Below are 22,018 nucleotides of genomic sequence, written 5' to 3' on the forward strand. Positions count from 1 at the left end.
AGGAGTATAGATTTTAAGGTAAAGGGCAGAAGAGATGTAAGGAAAAACTTTTCACACTGAAGGTGGTGGGAATTTGGAATCCACTGCCTATGAGGATTGTAGAGGAAGAAACCCTCATAACATTTAAGAAGTATTTAGATATCTGTTTGCAATACCAAGGCATACAAAGTTATGGGGCAAGTGCTGGAAAATGGGTTAAAGTAACTAGATGGTTGTTTTTGTCTGAGGTGATGGGCTGAAAGACCCTTTTCTGTGCTGTAGATCTCTATGATTCTAAGTTCTCTTGCAATTTGGTGTCATCAGCAAACTTAGAAATATTACAACTGGCCCTCATATTCAAATAATTTACATGGATTTGCACAGTTGTAGCCCCAGCACTGATCCTTGTGGGACCCCAGGTGTAACAGCCTGCTATCCTGAGAATGACCCATTTATTTCTACTCTGCTTTCTGTTAACCAATTGTCAATCCAGGCAGTTTATTCCACCCCAATCCCAAATGTTCTAATTTTATTTACCAATTTCATGTGTGGAACCTGAGCAAATGCCTTTTGAAAATCCAATACATCAAACCCACTGATTCTCTGTTCTCTGTTCTCTGTGCTACGAGTAACATTAACAAGAAACCACTAATGTTTCTCCAGTGTGATTTCACTTTCAGAATTCCATGTTGACTCTGCACAATTCTACTATTCTTTTCTAAATGTTCAGTTATTATATGAACGTACAAGCGTGAATCAGGAGCAGGAGTTGGCATTATTCGGCCCCCAAGCCTGCTCTGTCATTCAATAAGATCACAGCTGATCTGACTATAGCCTTAAATGTACATTACCGTCTATTTTAATAACCGTTTATCCCTCCAAGCCACTCACCATCCTGACTTGGAAATAAGTTGTCATTTGTTCAGTGGTACTGGGTCAAAATCATGGAACTCTCTCCCTCACAGCATTGGGTCTACCAACAGCAAATGATCGCAGCACTTCAAGAAGGCAGCTCACCTTCTCTAGGCAACTAGGGATGAGCAATTAATGCTATCCCAGCCATCAACATCCACACTCAAAGAATTAATAAAAAAAGTATTTTTGTGTGATCTGACTACTGTGGGAATTATTTTAGCAAGAACTCCCTATATTTATACTCCATCCCCTTTGAAACAAAATAAAGGCCAACAGTCCATTTGCCTTGCCTGCTGCTTGAATGTTAGCTTTTTATGATTCATGTATGAGGAGCCCCAAATCCCTCTGTGTTACAGCTTTCTCAATTTAAATAATTGTCAGCTTTTCTAATTTTCCTGACAAAGTGCATAACATCACATTTTCTCACATGATATTCCACCTGCCAATTTTTCACCCATTCACTCAACCTGTCTACATCCCCCATAGATTCCTTGCGTCATCTTCACCACTTGCCTTCCCATCTATTTTTGTGCCAACCGCAAATTTGGCATTAATACATTCACTCACTCATCCAAGTCTTGGATATATATTGCAAATAACTGTGGCTCTAGCATTGATACCTGTGGCATTCCCCTATCTCTAATGTTACTTCCTTCAAAAGCCTGGCATGAAATTCATCAGGTCAGGAAATTTATCAAACCTCAATCCTGGAAACCTTTCAATTACTACTCTTCACTAATATTCATTTAATCCAGCTCTTCGGTTACATAAGTCACTTAGTCATCTTATATTTCCGGGAGATTTTCTGCATCATCTTCTGTGAAGATAGACACCAAGTAACTGGTTAGTTTTCTATCATTTCCCTGTTCTCCAATATAAACTTTTCTGCCCTTAACTGTAATATTTACCCCTTGCTAGTCTTTTTCCTTTCCCATATAACTGCAAGGTTAATGAATAATCCAATAGGATATTCAAATAATGAAGTAACATGATCAAATAATCAGTTTGTTTCATTATTCAGCAACAAAAAAGGTAAGTAAATTCCATAACTCCTGCTAAAAGAAACATAGTCACAGGAGCAGACAATTTAGTTCCACAAGTCTTTTTTACCATTTTATGAAATCATGGTTGATATGTAACTTATTTTCACCTGCCCGCCTTGACTTTATTATCTTTAATATCCTTGGCTAGCACGAATCTACCAATCTCCAATGTAAAATAGTGAAGAGGGCACATATCTCAACTCTGCTATGTTAACTCAGTCATTACAATTATACAGCTCTTCCTTAAGGCTTTTCCCTGTCTGGTTGACACTCAGTAACTACAAAGTTGAGGAAAGTATATTCATTGAGAACTTGCATTTCACTGAGACGACTTCAGGCCAATCCATATTCAACAACCTGCTCTAAAAACCCTGCTCACATTTTGACAGTTTCAAACTACATCCGAGACAATCCACAATGTTCTAAAACAATCAACAATATTCTGAAATATATCAATTTATCCTAAGCCCTAATGTTAACAAATCATTTAGAAAAATTCCAGGATCCAGATCTGAATCCATATTTTTCTGATAACTAATCTTTCCCTGGGTCAAGTCCAATCTGTGTGTCAAGCATTTTTGAAATCAGTCCATTAGTTTTTGAGATATATTATTAACAAATGGGGACGAAAACATTACACCTGCACACCTTCACTGGTGATTCTAATTTTAATTGAGTGAGCATCTTTTGATTTTTGAAGGAAATAATTCCATACTTCCAACACCCTTTGTGTGAAGGAGTATTTTCTAATTTCTTTCCTGAATCCCCGGATTTTTTTAAAAAGTTATGTCCTTATGATCTAGATTTTTCTTCCAGCAGAGAAGGTTTCTCGATATCTACATTAACAGCTTCTTTCTAAATCCTGAAAATAACACAATCAAATCACCTTTAACTTTCTATCCACCAGGGAATGGAAGCCTAATTTATATAACTTTTCCTTAAAATAGAACCCTTGGAGCACTCACAACATTCCAATAAACCTGCAGAACATTCCATCTAATGCTAATATTTCCTTTCGAAGGTATAATGCCCAGAAATATACTCCGATCATAGCCTAACAAGGGCTTTGTACAGCTGTATCTAAACTTTATATTTTAGCCCTTGCATATTAAAGCTAAAATTCCATTAGCCTATTTGATTATTCAGTTCATATAATCTTTTCCTTTTGAAATATAATTTATGTACACATATCCCTGAATTTCTTTGGTCCTCCACTATTTGAATTTATCTCTCTGGGTCCAAAATGGACAATTTCAAATGGACAATCCATAAGCCACATTTTTTGTTCACTCACACAAGCTAATAATGTCTCCTTTGTACTTTAAGCTCCTGTTTACACCATTTACTATGCCACCAAATGTTGTTTCATCAGAAAACCTGGATATATAGCTCTCAAATACAATGACTAGTTGAGGCCTCACCACAGATCCTTGTGGTATACCAGTCTACTCAAAAAGGGATTGAATACTTGCTGGGAAAAGAAAAACATTAAAGCTAAGAGGGTACAGCAAGAGTGGTGGGATTAAACAAAGTGGCTGGTAGGCAAAAAAGTACGCTTCATCAATTGATTGGCTTACATATATTGTAACATTCTGCGATACCATGTACTTCCTTTCACCTTGTACTGAAATGTTAATCACACAAGAAACAATGCTTTGAACAGATAAAAGAGTATAACAGAATGTGTATAATAGCCAGCTGATGTCAAAAAATATGAAACATAAACTTGCAATTTTAGTTAGGACTAAAGTGAGATCACTGGATGACCAATCAGCACTTTTTATAGGGGAAGATGAGAAGGAAGTATCTGGAAAGGAACTGTTATAAAAAGATGTTTCTGTAGCTATTTATGCATTTATGTTAGCAAATATCTAATATAATCTCATATACTGTGTAGCTTGTGTTGTTTGCAATTTTACAGTCACCAATTGATTCAAATTTGCCAAGAACTTCTTCCTTAGTCTGAGATCAGCTTTAGAATACCTTCCAAACTCAGTTCAGCCTCTATCCTTATTCACTTCTGTAAGCATAACTTTTTTTCAAATCATCAAAAACGTGATCAATTAACAGGTAGGATCGAATCTCTTCTGTCTCTGTATCTTCTTTCGAGTTTACCAAAACAATTAAATCCAAGCAATTAGCAAGACAATCCAGCTGGTACACGAATTAATTTCAAAAACACAAACTAAAATCTTCCTATACACAAAGACAAAAGTTAATTATTTTAAGACAAATAGCAGACCAAATATTTTTAAAAAACACAATGGATATGTAATTCAGATGACTGAAATGTGTATCTGCATCTCTTCTCATGAAAAGATAAGTTCACTGTTAACAATTCTGCGGGATATGAATTAAATTCATTTGGAGAGACAAGAACTGATTAGGGATAGTCAGCATGGGAAATCGTGTCCCACAACCTTGATTGAGTTTTTTGAGGACATAACCAAAAAGATTGATGAGGGCAGAACAGTAGATGTTCTTTACATGGACTTTAGTAAAGCTTTTGACAGGGTTCTGCATGGTAGACTGGTTAGTGAGGTTAGATCACATGGGCTTCAGAGAGAGCTTGTCAATTAGGTATAAAATTAACTTGACGGTTGGAGACAGAGAGTGACTGTGAAAGGTTGTTTGTTGGACTGGAGGCCTGTGATGAGCAGTGTTCCGCAGGGATAGGTGCTGGGTCCACTGTTGTGTGTAATTTATATAAACAATGGATTGGTTGCGAATTTAAGAGGAAATTTGCAGATAACAGCAAAAGTAGTTGGAAAGTCGACAGTGAAATAGCTTATCTAAGATTACAATGGGATCTTGATCAATTGAGCCAATGGACTGAGGAGTGGCAGATGGAGTTTTAATTTGGATAAATGCGAGGGCTTATACAGTTAATGGCAGGGCCTTAGGTAGTGTTGTTGAACAGAGGTGTAGGGTTCAGGTACATAGTTCTTTGAAAGTTGCATCACATAATTCTTTGAACGAGATGATTAAGAAGGTGTTTAGCACACTTGCCTTCATTGCTCCAACTTTTCAGTATAGATGCTGGGACATCATGTTGAAGTTGTACAGAATGTTGATGAGGCCACTTTTGGACTACTATGTACAGTTCTCATCACCCTGCTATAGGAAGAATATTACTAAACTGGAGAGAGTTCAGAAAAGATTTACAAGGATATTGCTGGGACTGGAGGGTTTGAACTATAGGGAGGGGATGAATAGGCTGAGGCTTTTTTCCCTGGAGCATTGGAGGCTGAGTGGTGACCTATAGAGGTTTACAAAATCATGAGAAGCATAAGTAAGGTGAATAGCAAAGGTTTTTTATCTAGGGTGGGGGAGTTCCCGAGGAAGTAATAGATTCAGGTACAGTTACAACATTTAAAAGACATTTGGACAGATACATGAATAGGAAAGGTTTGGAGGGATATGGGCCAAATGCAGGCAAGTGGAGCTAGTTTTAGTTTGGGAAAACATTGTCGGCATGGACCAAAGGGTCTGTTTCCGTGTTGTTTGACTCTATAACTCAATATAAAATTTATACAAATGAAGCTTTAACTCTTCTTTAAACTATTTTGATAAACAAACAATTATTATTAGAGGCTGAAAATGAGAATTGTATTAGTTAGATTAACAAACAACTCAGAAATTGTGAACACTATATATCCAGCCTGCAACATCTATCATGACTACAGCAAACTCAGGGCAATGTATCACACTTAAGTAACAGAAAAGTAATGCAGATGTTAGAGATCTTAAATAAAAACAGCAAGTGCTGAAAAAACTCAACATCTGTGGAGAAAGAAGCAGAACTACAGTTTTGAGTTCAATATGGCTTCTTCTGAAGGGATCATTTTTGGAGCTGTAATCAAAATGGAGGACAGAATTCATGGTCTGAATTACTGAGTCCTGAAGACTATAAAATGCTTATATGGAAAATGGAGAGAAGCTTGGAGCTTTAAAGACAATGTTAGCATTCATGTTCTAATCCACATAAAGGTCATTTAATGAATAGCTCAGGTTATTGTGAATATTATGATGAAAGGTGTCTGACTTATAAATATATTCATCGCGTGTTTTGAGCTTGGATTTTAAAATTGTGGCAAATGGGATTGGTTACATTTCTAAAGAGTTTAAGAAAAAACTCCTCACCATCCAAGGGCCCAAACAGTCTTTCCAGGTGAAGCAACATTTCACCTGAACCTCCACGAGTCTTGTGTATTGTATTCGCTGCACCCAGTGTGGCCTACTCTACATTGGAGAAACCAAGCACAGACTGGGTGACTGCTTTGCAGAACATCTCTGGTCTGTGCACAAGGAGGACCCTGACCTTCCCGTAGCCAGCCATTTGAACGCCGCATCCTGCTCGCATACCCACATGTCTGTTCACAGCATGCTCCAGTGTTCCAGTGAATCACAGTGCAAACTGGAGGAACAATATCCCATCTTCAGACTAGGCACTTTACAGCCTTCTGGAATTAATACTGAGCTCAACATCTTTAAATTGTGAACATTTCTTCCATTTCTTTTAGCTTGTTATCATGTGCTCCCCTCCCCCCATTCCACTTACTGTCCTTGCGAATCCGGCTGGAGACGCACCATTGTTCTGCCATTTTCTCATTCCGATCACTTAATCCGAACTATCAACATCTTTTCTCCACCAGCACCCTACCCACCGCCCGCAAACTCACCCCCAAACAATAGCATCAATGCTGTCCCCTCCACAGTTTACTTCAGCTCTGATGAAGAGTCATCTAGGCTTGAAACATTAGCTCAATCTCTCTCCATAATGCTGACTGACCCGCTGTGATCTCCAGCATTTGTTGTCTTCAGTACAGATTCCAGCATCTGCAGTAATTTGTTCCTAAGAAAAAACTATGTCAGACAGTTCTTTGGGAACAGTGAGCTAATCCAGTAGGTGTCAAGGAGAGCAGGGATGGCCAGAAGAGTGAATGGAAAGTTGTTTTTACTATGGTAGTTTATATCTGGTGAGTAAACATTGAAAGCCATTAGTTTGTTTTGGTTCAAGATAATCAAGGATTGATTTCAGTTTGTAGATGACCTGACTGGGGCAGAAGAAAATTTAGATTCTATAGGACAGTGCAGTGAAGGCACAGTTACCTCAACAGAAAAATTTAGCTAATGAATCTTCCAAACCAGGAGAGTTTGGTTGGAAATCTTCAGGTACTGAAAGCTGAGGAAGTCTAAGCTTCCAGTTTTGTGGATATTCATGTTAGAAGATTTCACAGTTCACAGGAAAGAACAGAAGAAAATCAGTTTAACTGAACTCAAACAACGGATATGGAGTTATAATTTCATTGGATTAGTGTTTCTGTAATAGATAGTACTAGGAAATGGGATGAGACTTTGTTTTGCTTTGTGTTTTATGACCATTGAAACTGTGGTCTGTATTTAGATAAACTTGTTTGCTTTTATTTCTTTTGTGTAATAAACTTCTGTTCTATTATTAAATAAACTATGTAGCCTCATGTGACAATGTTTCAAGGAGTGATTGCCACATTAATTACATTTTTTAAAAATGGTCTATCAAGCCCGATTTCATTCTGGGATCTGACTTGTCCAATAATTATATCAACTGAGATTATAACAAGATATGCATTTTGAGTTGTTTAAAAGTCTGTTTTACATTTCAGATATAGAGAAAGAAAATTGTCCAGGAATTTAATTCGCTCATATTTCCACATTCTTAATGTTCTTCTAAATGTTTGTTTGGGAATGGTTGTTTCATAAGTCCTTAATAATTTATTCTTATTAGTTTTCCAACTTCTTTCTGTGAGTGTGGTTTTGAATATTTTCCAGTTCCTCAGTTCAGATTTGTTGCTATTTAACTTTGAACTAGTTAACAAAACATTAAGGCATATGTGTAACGGCAGAAAATATGAGACAAACTGAAGAAGATATTAGACAGAAGAATTTTAATGTTAAAAACAAGGGGAAATAAATACATATAAAAGGAAATGCTCATTATTGATAAATACAATAAAGCACCACAACCCTGATCTACACATTTCAGCTGAAAACAAAACAATCACATAATTCAATCCCCAAAATGCTAATACAAAATCTGTAATAATACAATTAAAGCAAAAATCAGTACCATTCAGAACACATAATGACTTGCATGGAAGAACACCCCTATTTTTATAAAACAGAACTCATTGGAAGCAGGTAAAGTTGCCATAGTCCCATGGGGCGATAGGGTTGCTTTTGGGACCTTCATGATGACTTCAACCATTGTAGGAATTGACCCATGCAGTTTGCATCCCTATGCATTGCAAACTGGCCATTGGCCAACTAAGCTAACCAATTCCTATTGGAAGCAATGTCACTACAGACCTCTTAGGAAGACATAGATAAAATGCTTCAGGTGAGATGCACACAAGGTTTCTGTGCTACCTTTTCTTTTATTTCCTTTTATTCTGGATTTAGGAAACTGAGAAACCAATTCACAAACTTCCCAAGCATCAGAAAATAAACCATAATTAAAATCAAAATCTCTACTCTGTGTGTGTGGTAGTCCTTCAAAACCAGGATGATACTTGGTTGTGCCAAGAACCTGTAAATGTAGTCCTTTAACACGGGGAAAGTGTAGCTATAGCTACCACATGGTTCAGGCTGACCAGCAAACTCTCACTTTCTATAGGCATATTAAATGGATCTACTGATTGATAGTCAACCTGTTTGGTCACATTGTAGCATGTCTGCCATGGCTATCATTACTTGAGGTGAGACTTGAAACTCAGATGTGGGGACGCTACCATTGTGTTACAAGACCCCTATACCTGTACTGCCATTCGACCTGTGACTTTATAAGGAAACATGTCACTCAGACTCACAAAGCAGCAGCATGACACTCCTTTCCTTGTAAAACAGTAGATTTATCTAATTTATATGAGTGGCAACATAGAAGATTTGTTAATAATTATTTTGTCTACAAATCTATCAAGTTAAATCATTTATTTTCAATTAAGCAGTCCAAATTAATGACAGTGCTTAAGGTTTTCCAGGGTAAGGAATAGATCGAGAGAATCTTTACTGCAGAATGCAAAACAAAAAACATTTTTACCAGTGTGATAGTTCTACAGGTGGCAATTAAAGCTGTTGAATGCTGAAGTATGTAAATAAATCAGCTTAATGTCAGAGATAATACAACTTTTAGTCAGGCCCTCATTGAGTTATTACACCCTTCATAAATAATTTGAAGTCTTTTGGGCTCTTAGATGTTCTTACCAATAGTCTAATCATAAAAATGGAATTGATATGAAATTATACACGTAATACTGCCAAATTAATGCATGCACATTTTCTCTCATTTTTAATATCTATGTTTTTGTTTAGTAAAATGTTCACTTCGTCATCCGTTAGAAAACCCCCTGATGACTGAGTGTGTAAGTGTGCCATATGGAGTTCTGGCTCAGATTATTTAGGGGTGTAGATTTGTTGGAGGGAACTTTATTCAAATTTATTTCAAATGGAACAGTATAGTCTGGAGTAGGGAGAACATTTTCGTCTCACTTGCTGTTCTGCTACATTTACTCACCAACATTGCACAATGTTATGAGCTTTTAATGTGACTAATGTGCAAACAAATGTTTTTCTTACATCAGTCAGATATGTTACAGAATTTGTAACATACTTTCATGAATTACATTCACAGTTGTTAATAAGTGAATGTGTGAATATTTAGCATGCATTAATGAACCACATTTTGATAGCACCTAGTCTAGTAGCATGGCATAATCCCAGAAACAAAAAAAAAGTGAATGATTTGTTCATGAAAGTGCTGATAGCAGGAAGAATTCTGATCAGAATATCAAAATTCCTTACTTCTCACCAGGGTCTACCAAGGGATCTTCAAACATCATAGGGAATCAGTAATAAAGAATGGGCTCAGAACAGCTCTCCCTCACTTTCATACTTCTTAGGTCACACGTTGATGTATCAGAATGGGTCCTGAACCACAATGTTCTGATGCACAGAATGTTACCTTTCAGTCAAGTCATTTGAAAACAAAGTAACAGAAAATAATGAAAGAATATACGGTAGTAATCACAACTCCTTTTTGTTGTTAGTTATTGTCTGCCTTATATTGTAGATTTAACCAATGGTGATTATACCCTATTGAAGTAAAAAACAAAGCAAGTCTTCTAAGGAAGGGTAACCAGACCCAAAACGTTAACTCTGATTTCTCTCCGCAGATGCTGCCAAACCTGCTGAGTTTTTCCAGCAATTTCTGATTTTGTTTGTGCAAGTGAGAACTATTGTTAGTGACAGGTTATCAAGCCTGAGGAAGATCATGCTTCTAAAATACTGTAATTTGTGGCTATTAATAATTCAGGGAGCTGAGATAAATTAGCAAAAAATGTATAACTTGCATAGATGTAATATAAGCCTTTATAATTAATGTAGTCATCTTTTTGCATTAAATTTTGAAAATTTCTAACTGATCACATTTATCAATAAATCCTCCTGCCACACTTTACCTTGTATCCAGTTACCAATATACCTGACAGGAACCAATCTTAACATGGGTGCAATGCTGGGACTGTAGAAGAGAGGATATTTATGCAAATAAATCTAACATGATTATGCTAGGGAATACACACACAAATGGTGAATGATGTTCAATTTGGACTCGTCCACTGTTATGCACACAGAGAGGTTTAATCGAGTCATGCCTGATCTGACCCTTTACAATGTCAATGCTGTTGTTCCAAACTATCAGAAGATGGTGATTAAAAGCAAGGATCTTTCCCTAACCCAAGGGAGTTAAGGCTAATTGTAACCCTACACTATCTGACTGAGAATTCAACTATAAAACTGACGTTTAGATAGTTTAAATGTCCACAATGGTTCACAGTGGGATAAATGTCTCTTCTATTCTTTAATCTAATTTATAAAGTTAAAGTGCTATTAATATTTATTATTACCTTATTTATCTACAATACAATTTGTCTCAATAGTGGTACACCAGTCTCAAAATTCAGAACATTGTCAGTTTAAGTCCCTCATGTGAAACTTAACAAAATTTCAGCTCACTTCAGTATTGCACTGTCTACAGTGCCATCTTTTGGATGAAACTTTAAACTAATGTCCCAGTTGACCTTCTCAAGTGAATATAAGACTACCATCTGAAGAAGAAGGCATTCTCTTGATGGTCAGACCACATTTACTCCTCAGCCAAGATCCCCAAAACCAGATTTTTTTTTATCCAATCATGGGATGTGTGTGTCACTGACTACGGCAGCACTTATTACCTATCCCTAAACCCAATTAAGAATTGCTCCTATGATGCTGCTTGGCCTGCTGTGTTCATCCAGCTCTGCACCTTGTTGTCTCGGATTCTCCAGCATCTGCAGTTCCTACTATCTCTAAGAATCAACCACATTGCTGTGGGTCTGGAGTCACACATAGGCCAGACCAGGTAATGTCGGCAGTTTCCTTCCCTAAAGGACATTAGTGAACCAGATGGGCTTTTCTGACAATTGACAATAGCTTCATGGTCATCATTGGACTCTTAATTTCTTATTTTTATTGAATTCAAATTCCACCATGTGCCGTGACGGGATTTGAAACCAGGTACTGAGAACTTTACCTGGGTCTCAGGATTAATAGTCTAGCACTTGGACTAACACCACTAGGCCACTGCCACCTCGTAATATGTTGCCATTTAAAGTAAAGTAAATGGTCTGATCAGACCATTAGAGAGAGTCAACTGGTGATAGTTTAACCTGAGGGTCACCATACCTCAGGCAAGGGGAGAGGTTGAGAAGGACAGTCCTTCATGCTAAACTCAGCCAATGCAGGAATTAAACCCAAATTGTTGGCCACTCTGCATCACAAACCAGCCATCCAGCCAGCTGAGCTAACTGACCCCTAGGTGCACATCACTGGCTGGACAAGCAGTTATTGCCTATCTGTAGCTGCCCTTGCAAAGGTGGTGGTGAGTTGCAATTCCTGACCAGTGCAGTCTATCTAGCGTAGGTACACCTATAATGCTGTTTGGGCAGGTGTTCCGGGGTTTTGACTTAGGAATGGCGATGACTTGGAGAAGAACTTGCTGGTGGTGGTGTTGCCATGTATCTGCTGCCCTTGTCCTTCTCAATGGTAGTGACTAGGGGTTTGGAAGGTGCTGTCTAAGGAGCCTTGATGAATTGTTCTGGTGCATCTCGTAGGTGGTACACACAGATGTTACTATGCGTCAGTGGTGGAGGGAATAACTATTTGTGGATCTGGTGCCAATCAAGCAGATTGTTTTGTCTTAGATAGTATCAAGCTTCTTGTGTGTTGTTGGAGCTATACTCATCCAGGCAAGTGGGGGAGTATTCTAATACACATCTGACTTATGACCTGTAGATAATGGACAGGCTTTGGGGAGTAAGCTATCAGTAGTAAAATCCCTAGCATCAGACCTACTCTTGTAGCCAAGATATCGCAAGTCCTGTTAATTTTCTGATCAGTCGTAACCCTCAGAATGTTCATTATGGGGAATTTAGTGATGGTATGCCATTGAATGTCAAGGGACAATAGTTAGATTCTCTCTTGTTGGAGATGGTCATTGCTGGCATTTGTGTGGCATGAACGTTACTTGTCACTTGACAGCCCGAGCCTAAGTCCATTCGAGGACAAAGGAGAGAGTTTATGCAGGTTGATATTCTAGAGTATGTCATTATAAAAGTGGTGTTGGGTGGTCTGAAAAGCATTAAGTTAGACAAGTCCCCAGGACTGATAGAGGTGAGCATGGAAATTGCTGGGCCCTTGTATGAAATCTTTGTATTCTCTTTAGTCACATGAGAGGTCCCAGATGACTGAAGAATATCCAATGTTGTTCCTTTGTTTAAGAAGGGCAACAGAGATAATCTGGGAAATTACAGGCCAGTCAGCCTTACGTCAGTGGCAAAGTAATTATTGGAGAAGAAACATAGGGACAGGATTATTCACATTTGGAAAATTATGGATTTATTATTGACAGGCAGAATGGCTTTTGTGAGGGAGGTTGTGTCTCATAAACTTGATTGGTTTTGAGAAGATGACAAAGATGATTGATGAGGGTAGAGCAGTAGATGTTGTCAACATGGACTTTGACAAGATTCCTTATAGCAGTCTGATAGAGAAGGTGAAGTCACATGAGATCAGCAGTGAGCTGGTAAGATGGATACAGAACTGGCTTGGTGATAGAAGACGGAAAGTTGCAGTGGAAAGGTGTTTTGCTGCCGGGAGATCTGTGACCAGTGGTGTTTTGCAGCAATCAGTGCTGGGACCCCTGTTGTTTGTAATATATATAAATAATTTGGAGGAGAATTTGAGAATTTAAGATTGAGGATAACACAAAGGTTGGAGGAGCTGCAGATAGTGAGGAAGATTGACAGAGGATACTGCAGGATATAGACAGGCTGGAGTCTTGGGCAGTGAAATCGCAGGTGGAACTTAATGTGAAGTGATGCATTTATTGAAGATCTAATGCAGAAACAAAGTATACAGTAAATGGTAGGACCCTTAGAAGCATTAATATACAGAAGGATCTAGGTGTACCAGTTTCCCAAAAGTGGTAACGCAATTGTATAAGGTATTGAAGAAGTCGTGTGGCATGCTTGTCTTCATTGGTCAGGACATACCAGTATTGAAATTGGCAAGTCATGTTGCAGTTGTAAGGATCTTTAGTCAGGCCACATTTGAAATATTGTGTACAGTTCTGATCATCACACTACCAGAAGGATGTGGAGGCTTTGGAGAGGTAACAGGAAACGTTTACCAGGATGTTACCTGGTTTGGGGCGTATTTGCTTTGAGGAGAGATTAGACAAACATTGGTTTGTTTTCAGTTGAATATTGGAGGATGAGGAGGGGGTGACCTGTTAGAAGTTTATCAGAGGTATGGATAGTTGGTTTTTTCTAGGGTAGAAATGTCAATTACTAGGGGACATAAGTTTAAGATAAAAGGGGGCAAGTTTAAAGGAGATGTGAGAGTCAAGGTTTTTACATAGAGGGTGGTAAGTGCCTGGAATACGTTGCCAAATGAGGTGTAGCTGATAGAATAGCAATGTTTAAAAGGCATCTTGACAGATATATATGAATAGGCAGGGAATAGAGGGATATTGACCATGTAGAGGCAAAAGGTTTTTAGTTTAGTAAGGTGTTATGTGTTGACGCAGACTCGGTGGGCCAAAGTGCCTGTTCCTGTTCTGTACTGTTCTTTGAATGCAGTCCAGCAATTAATCTATTTGCGGAGCATCATTTTGTTCAATGTCATCATGAAGAAGGAAGTGGGTGATAAAGTTTCAAAAGCTCACAGCATACTTGGCAGATTCTATAAACAGGTGTTGAGCAACCACAGCCTTAGATCACAGACCAAACGCAAAGTGTACAAACCTGCAGTCTTAGCTACTCATTTGTATAGTGCTAGATCTTGGGTCCTATATTGCTGTCTTATACACCTTATAGCTTATTCCATCAGTGCTGCCTCTGCAGCATCCTGAATAGACTCCAGCAGGATTCTATCACAAACAATGAAGTCCTGGAAACAGCCAACATCAACAATATCGAGGACATCTTCCTGTGAAGCCAGCTATGGACAGGTCACAATGCCCAGATGGATGACAGTAACCAGCCCAAGATCATCTTGTATGGAGGGCAGACCACTTTTAAATAGAGTGGTACCACACAAAGGTCTGAAAACTCCCTGAAGAAAACTCTCTTTCTCTGTGCCACATTGACTATCACAGTGGGAATTCGGGTTATGGATTGTGTTGCCTGGGGCTGCAACACTGGTAAGCACCTCTGACACAGAGCAAAGAACCAGTGGAAAAGGAAAAAGGAGACAGATAGTCCCAATTGCCTTCAACAGTGATTCCACCTTCATTTGAAGTTGTAGATCTGCTGGTCATGGATAGATCTGCATAACCATCAGCAGGCCTGCAACCAATGAATACAATCTTTGTGTGCAATTAAATACCAAGAGAACAAATTGTCTTTGATAGAGGGACCCTTGAGCCAGGAGGTAAAGTTACTGAAGGAACAAGTATTTAAGCCAAAGACAATTGTCTGCACTTGCTCCTGCCTGCATGGAAAGTTCATATCCACCAATCCAGTCCAGAAAGCTTTAGCAGGTCCCCACCCTCTGGCTCAAAAAGAGAAGTCTCTAACACTCCAGAACGAGACAGTACTGCTTCCAGCTGCTGGATGAGCAATATGTAATGATCAGGCCTAAAAGCCAAACTTTGAAAACCTTCTGTGAGTAACTTGACTCTCAAGGTGGAATTTTCCCCTATCTTGAGCAGCATGGACAATGGTGAGAAAGTTCGGAAAATCCAACGGAAATGGAAAAAGTAGATTGCTGACCTTGAGAAAAACATTTCCTTTTTTCCCTTAGCATTTTCCTGGTAAGGATTGAATCTCCCGAATGAATGGTGACCACCTTATTTCCTTGAAGTTGCATCTCATTATCACCAAAACCCAGTTCACTTTTTATCTCAATCATCCATTCCTTCCTGGAGAACTAGACAGCACCAATTCCCTAGAGGAAGGTCAGAGAACCTGGTGGCAGCACATTGCCACTTGCTTCTCCAGGCCTTAAGGACAACTTTGTTTCGATCACAATGTCCTTGAATGCTCTGTTGTCATCCTCCACCATTTGTCCACACATGTGACACTGGCAAACCACCAGCCTCTCCATATCATCATGCTTGCTTTCAGACCAACTCTCACATCACTTCTGTTCTTCAATACTTTATCGTAAGCCCAGGGACACACAATGCTTGCATGCTTCTGCCACGCTGATGGATACACATGCATCAGCAGAATGCATCTTATTGCTCGCAGTTAGCTTTTTTAGCACTCATTCACTTTGTGCTTACTTGTAGGTGGTCAGTTTCTGCGGCTTGCTTTGTTTTTTAGCATAAAGGGAAGACAGCTTGATGTGGTTCAGAGCACGGTCAAGGAGGTGGATGTGTTGCTGCATGACACGAGGTAACGTCAACGTCAGACTCAGGAACATAGATGGCAAATACACTGCATATGCTTCAAGCAATTGGCCATGTCTAAAAGGTCTAAGGGAACCTGGCCATAGTGGTGTCAAAGAAGACAATGCTCTGGCAGGGACTACAGGGGGTGCCACCACACTCAGTCAAGAGGATTGTATGATTCCAGTCTTTGGGTGAAAATACTAAACTGGGGCAAGGTTAACTTCAACAATATTAGTCAGGAACTGGAGAATGTAGATTGGGGGCAGCTGTTTGTGGGTAAATCCACATCTGACACATAAGAATCTTTTAAAGGTCAGTTGTTAGCGTTCAGGACCAGCATGTTCCTGTGAAAAATGAAGGATAATGATGGCAATATTAGGGAACCTCGGATGACAAGAGAAATTATGAGTACAGTCAAAAAGAAAACAGAAGCACATGTAAGGATTAGAAAACTGAAGACAGACAGAGCACTCAACGAATATAAAGATAAAGGAAAGGACTTAATGAAGGGTCTAGGCCCGAAACGTCAGCCTCTCTGCTCCTATGATGCTGCTTGGCCTGCTGTGTTCATCCAGCCCTGCACCTTGTTGTCTCGGATTCTCCAGCATCTGCAGTTCCTACTATCTCTGACTTAAACAAGGAGTTAGGAGGGCTGATGAGGTCATGAAATGTCTGGCAGACAGGATTAAGGAAAATCCCAAGGTGTTTTGTACGTATATAACGAGCAAGAGGGTAGCTCGGAAAAGGGTTGGTCCATTCAAGGACAAAGTAGGAAATTTATGCAGGTTGACATTCTAAGGCATGTCAATATAAAAAAAGCGGAGGTTTGGGTGGTTTGATAAGCATTAAGGTAGACAAGTCCCCAGGACCTGATGGGATCCATCCTAGAATGCTGAGGGATGTGAGGGTGGAAATTGCTGAGGCCTTGTATGAAATCTCTGTATCCTCTTTAGTCATATGAGAGGTCTCCAAGGACTGGAGAATAGCCATGTTGTTCCTTTGTTTAAGAAGGGCAACAGGGATAATCCGGGAAATTACAGGCCGGTAAGCCTCATGTCAGTGGTCAGGAAATTATTGGAAACTTGAGCAGAAAAATGACAGATGGAATTTAATCCAGACAAATGTGAAGTAATGCATTTTGGAAGGTTTAATGCAGGATGGAAGTACACAGTAAATGGCAGAACCGTTAGAAGCATTAATAGACAGAAAAATCTAGACGTACAGGACCACAGTTCCCTGAAAGTGGCAATGCAAGTGGATAAGGCAGTGAAGAAGGCATATGACATGCTAGCCTTTATCGGTTGGGGCAAAGAGTATTGAAACTGGCAAGTCATGTTACAGTCAGGAACTTTAGTTAGGCCATATTTGGAATATTGTAAACAGTGGTCACCATTCTACCAGAAGGATGTGATAGCTTTGGAGAGGGTACAGAAAAGATTTATCAGGATGTTGCCTGGTTTGGAGGGTATTAGCCATGAGCAGAGATTGGAAAAACTCTGTTTTCAGCTGACCATCGGAGGCTGAGGGGTGACCTGATAGAAGTTTACAAAAGTATGAGAGGCATGGATAAAATGGATACTTGGAATCTTTTTACCGGGGTTGAAATGTCAATTACGAGGGGACATAGGTTTAAGGTAAAGGGGGAAAGTTCAAAGGAGATGTGAAAGGCAGGTTTTTTTTTACATAGAGGGTGGTAAGTGTCAGCAATGTACTGCCAGAGGAGGTGGTAGAAGCAGATAGGATAGCTACGTTTAAGAGGCATCAGGACAGATACACATATAGGCAAGGAATAGAGGGATACAGACCGCGTAGAGGCAAAGTTTTTAGTTTAGTAAAGCATCATGTGATGGCACCGGCTTGGTGGGTCAAAGGGCCTGATCTTATGCTGTACTGTTCTTTGTTTGTTCAGTCCAGCGCTTGGCCACAGTCAATCATGGGCTTGTCCCACCAGAGCCAAGGAATAAGTGTTCCTGCAGTTCTGGGATTGTGTCATGGTCAGTCCTACAGGTCAAGTGCAACCAGCCCAGGAATTACTAGGGTGCTGTATCAGGAAGGTATCATTCCAGAGGCTGGACCAATTTTTATAATGAGACAAAAGGAGGGCCTGAGTATGATGATAAGAAATTGAAAAAGGAGTAAGTTGTGATGCATGAGCAAAAGAGGTGACAACATGTTCTTAGTGAGTGAGTAGGAAAGGCAGAGGGCAGGTAGTATGGCTCTTATTACCAAAATGGGAAACTACAAATGGGCAATAAATGCTGCTTTGTTGTTGTTGCCCATGTTCTTCTTTAATGCAATCAGTGGTTACCAATCAACGTTCAATATCTAAATAGCTACTGAAGAAAGTCAATGATTACAAAAGAAATTTAAAATGGCACCTGAGAAAAATAATCTTGCAGGTCTCAGTGGATACAGCAGGGTGAATGGGACCAATGAAATGGCTGTACAAAGAGCTGGCATAGGCTTGACAGACTGAAGGTCCCCTCTCCATTCTGTAATGATTTATGACTTCTATTACACAGGGCGGCATGGTGGCTCAGTGGTTAGCCCTGTAGCCTCACAGCGCCAGGGACCCAGGTTCGATTCCAGCCTCAGGCGACTGTCTGTGTGGAGTTTGCACATTCTCCCCATGTCTGCATGGGTTTTCTCCAGTGCTCCGGTTTCCTCCCACAGTCCAAAGATGTGCAGGCTAGGTGAATTGGCCATGCTAAGCTGCCTGCAGTGTTCGGGGGTGTGTGGGTTATAGGGGGATGGGTCTGGGTGGGATGCTGCAAGGGTCGGTGCGGACTTGTTGGGCCGAAGGGCCTATTTCCACACTGTAGGGATTCTATGATTACCAATAAACTTATTTTCAAAACTTGGGATCAGCTCTCTGGTTTCAATAATACTACATTCTCAGATCTAAACACTTCAGCCAATAACAATCGAGTACAAAGTGAGTATGAAAAGTTTCCTGTTTATATAGTTACACACCAACAAAATAAACTTTGTGAATTGATTAAAGGGTTAGTTTCCATGCTGCAAGTCCTTACTGGATAGTGGTGACTTTCCATCCTGACATGGTTCAAATTCCTAAAAATGAAAATTAAAAACGTCAAACAACTGAATTTTTTGATTTGGTCAATTTTCTCTTATTCCTATCCTGACAAAGGTGCAGTTGATTGGAAGTTGGGAAACCTTGATATCTCAATCCAGTGGCCATTCATCATATCTGAACCTAGACATTAGGTCTTGGCAGATAATTCTAAGGCAGATAGCATGACCTTCAACAACCACAACCATCTTAATTTGTGCTATGTATGACTCCAACCAGTGAAAAGTTTTCTTTATAACTCCACTGACTCTAATTTTTCTTATTTATTGATGCCACACTTGGTCAATTGTGGCCTTTATGTCAAAGGCAATCACTCTCAATTCCCTTCTAGAGTTCAGTTCCTTTGTCCATGTCTGATTTGTCCACAGTTGTAACAAGGTCAGAAACTGAGTTGTCCTGGACAGTCCAAACTGAGTGCCGGTGAGCAGATTATTGTTAAGCAAATACTGCTTGACAGCACCGTTGGTAATCCCTTCTTCACTTTACTAATGATCAAGCACAGATAGAAGACTGATGGGTCAATAACTAGCTAGGTTGGATTTGTCTTGGATTTTGATGTACAGGACATATCCAAGCAATTTTCGACATTGTCAGGCAGACACAAGTATTGTAGCTGTACTGGAAAAGCTTGGTTGGGGGTTTGGCAAATTCTGGAGTGCCTTCAGTATTACTGTCAGAATGTTGTCAGGGTCCATGGTCTTTACAGTATCCAGAGCCTTCAGACATTTCTTTCTTTCAAGTGAAGTGAATCGAATTGGCTGATGGCTGGCATTCATGACACTATAGACCTCTGCAGGAGACTGAGACAGATCATCAACTCAGCTTGGCAAGCTGTAATTAAAGAGTGCTGCAGGGATCAGGGCTGACGTGTGAACTATTTACAAACTATATTAATAACTTGGATGACAGAGTCCAATTCATGGCTGCTAAATTTGCTGGTAATGAAGATAGTAGGTGGGTAAATTGTAAAGAGGATACAAGATGGCTGTTAAGAGATAGGTTAACTAAGTGGGTAAAAGTTTGACATATGGACTCTACCATGGGAAAATGTGAACTTGTTCACTTTGACAGGAAGAATACAAACGCAGTTTTATTTACATGGTGAAAGACTCCAAAGCTCTGCAGGACACAGAGATCTGGATATCCTGGTGCATGAATCACAAAAGGCTAGAATGCAGGTACAGTGATGATTAGGAAGGGAAACAGAATGCTGTTATTACAGGAATAATGTAATACAAAACTAGGGATCAATTGCTACAATTATACAGAACCTTGGTGAGAATACATCTATAGAACTTTTGTTGTTAGGAAGTTTATTGAGGTTGGTAAGCACTGGGTGATTTAATGGGTGGAATTTAATGAAGAGCAGGATGAGGGCACTAGTGTTCTTGAGGAATTGGAGTTTATGTGGAATGAAACTCAGAAGGTCTACAACGATCAAATTAGAAACGTCAATTCAAGACAAGTGTGACATTTCACGTGTTGTCTATCTGCATCCTCAACTCACCCAAAATAATTATGATTATATGGAATTCATTAGTGTATGGAACCCCATGATTTGAAATTTCTAGCAGCGGGTAACAATTAAGAATGGTCTTGCCAATGTTAATAGCAAAAATGTCTAGTTTACCCACAACTTGATCATACATCAGCCATCAGCCATCAGCCATCACACACGACTGAAATCAAGGGTGATGCAAATATATAAACCACGTAATACTGGCCTTTATATGAAAATTGGCTCCAAGATTATTTCTTAGATGTAACTTAATATTGAGAGTTAGAGGCACAGCTAGAATGACTGCCTAGAGTCAATATTTTTAAATATCTCTGACATTGATTACTTACCTCATTCAATGTTGTCACTTCTTGCCACCTCTAAAATGTAACAGAAATATGAATTAGAATGAACAGGCCGATGTGTGAATTTGTAAAAAGGACTTCACAAATGTAGAACCGTACACTTTACATCTAGATAATTAATGGATCAGCAGCACTGACTGTACGTAAGCCTAGGCAGCTTTTTTTTGTGCAACTAGACCACCTATTGATTAATTTCGTATTATATTTATTGTCGTTAGCCAGCAAGTTCAAGGTTCCATCTTGTACAATTATTGCAAATTTGAAGCCATCTTGATTTATTTGTTTTATAATTATTCACACAGAAGTTTTGTTACAGAATTAGCAAACAGCCGGAAATATATGACTGACCAAGTAATATACCGCAATTAGGTTTTAATTAAAGAAATATTCAAAGTAATCAACTGTTTTTATTAAAGCTGGATTATATTTTAAAAGCTGTAATACTGAAATTTGTAGTTAAAAGTCCTAATTTGCCACATAAGATTCTGCTTATTTGGAAGAACAGAAAGTCAGATAAAATGTGCATGGCTCAGCTTCATTCTAGCTTTGACCATCTTAATGATGAAACCAGACAATGGACAAGGTTCATAGCAAGAAGTACAATGTAAATATCAATGTTTGTTTGAATGGACAATATTTACTGGCAGTGAAGCTCCAATTTAAAGAAAGCAGTAATTCAACTGACCAACTATGAAATTGTACAAACAGGTTGAGATGAGGTCTTGATAATTTAAGGATTTGAATAACATCTTTTCAAGTTCTTTGCTTGCAAAGGCAGAATTTGAAAGAACTGATGTTGATGAAACAATTTCAGGAAGCTAAAGCTTCACATCAGCCTGATCATCTGATTGAAGCTGAAAACACTAATTCATATTTATACCATAACCTATTCTTTTAAAATAGTCATTCTCTTTTAATTTACAATTTGAGAGTCCAACTTTGGCTTATGTGTAAACCTTGTAAGAACCAAACATTCAGTATTAAAAATATCCTATAATTTCTGATAAGCATGGCGGAACAAGATAAAAAGATCAGAGATAGTAGGAACTGCAGATGCTGGAGAATCTGAGATAACAAGGTGTAGAGCTGGATGAACACAGCAGGCCAAGCAGCATCAGAGGAGCAGGAAAGCTGACGTTTCGGGCCTTCAGA

Source organism: Rhincodon typus, chromosome 38 (genome assembly GCF_021869965.1).
Source record: "Rhincodon typus isolate 14 chromosome 38, sRhiTyp1.1, whole genome shotgun sequence".
NCBI classification, from domain to species: Eukaryota; Metazoa; Chordata; class Chondrichthyes; order Orectolobiformes; family Rhincodontidae; genus Rhincodon; species Rhincodon typus.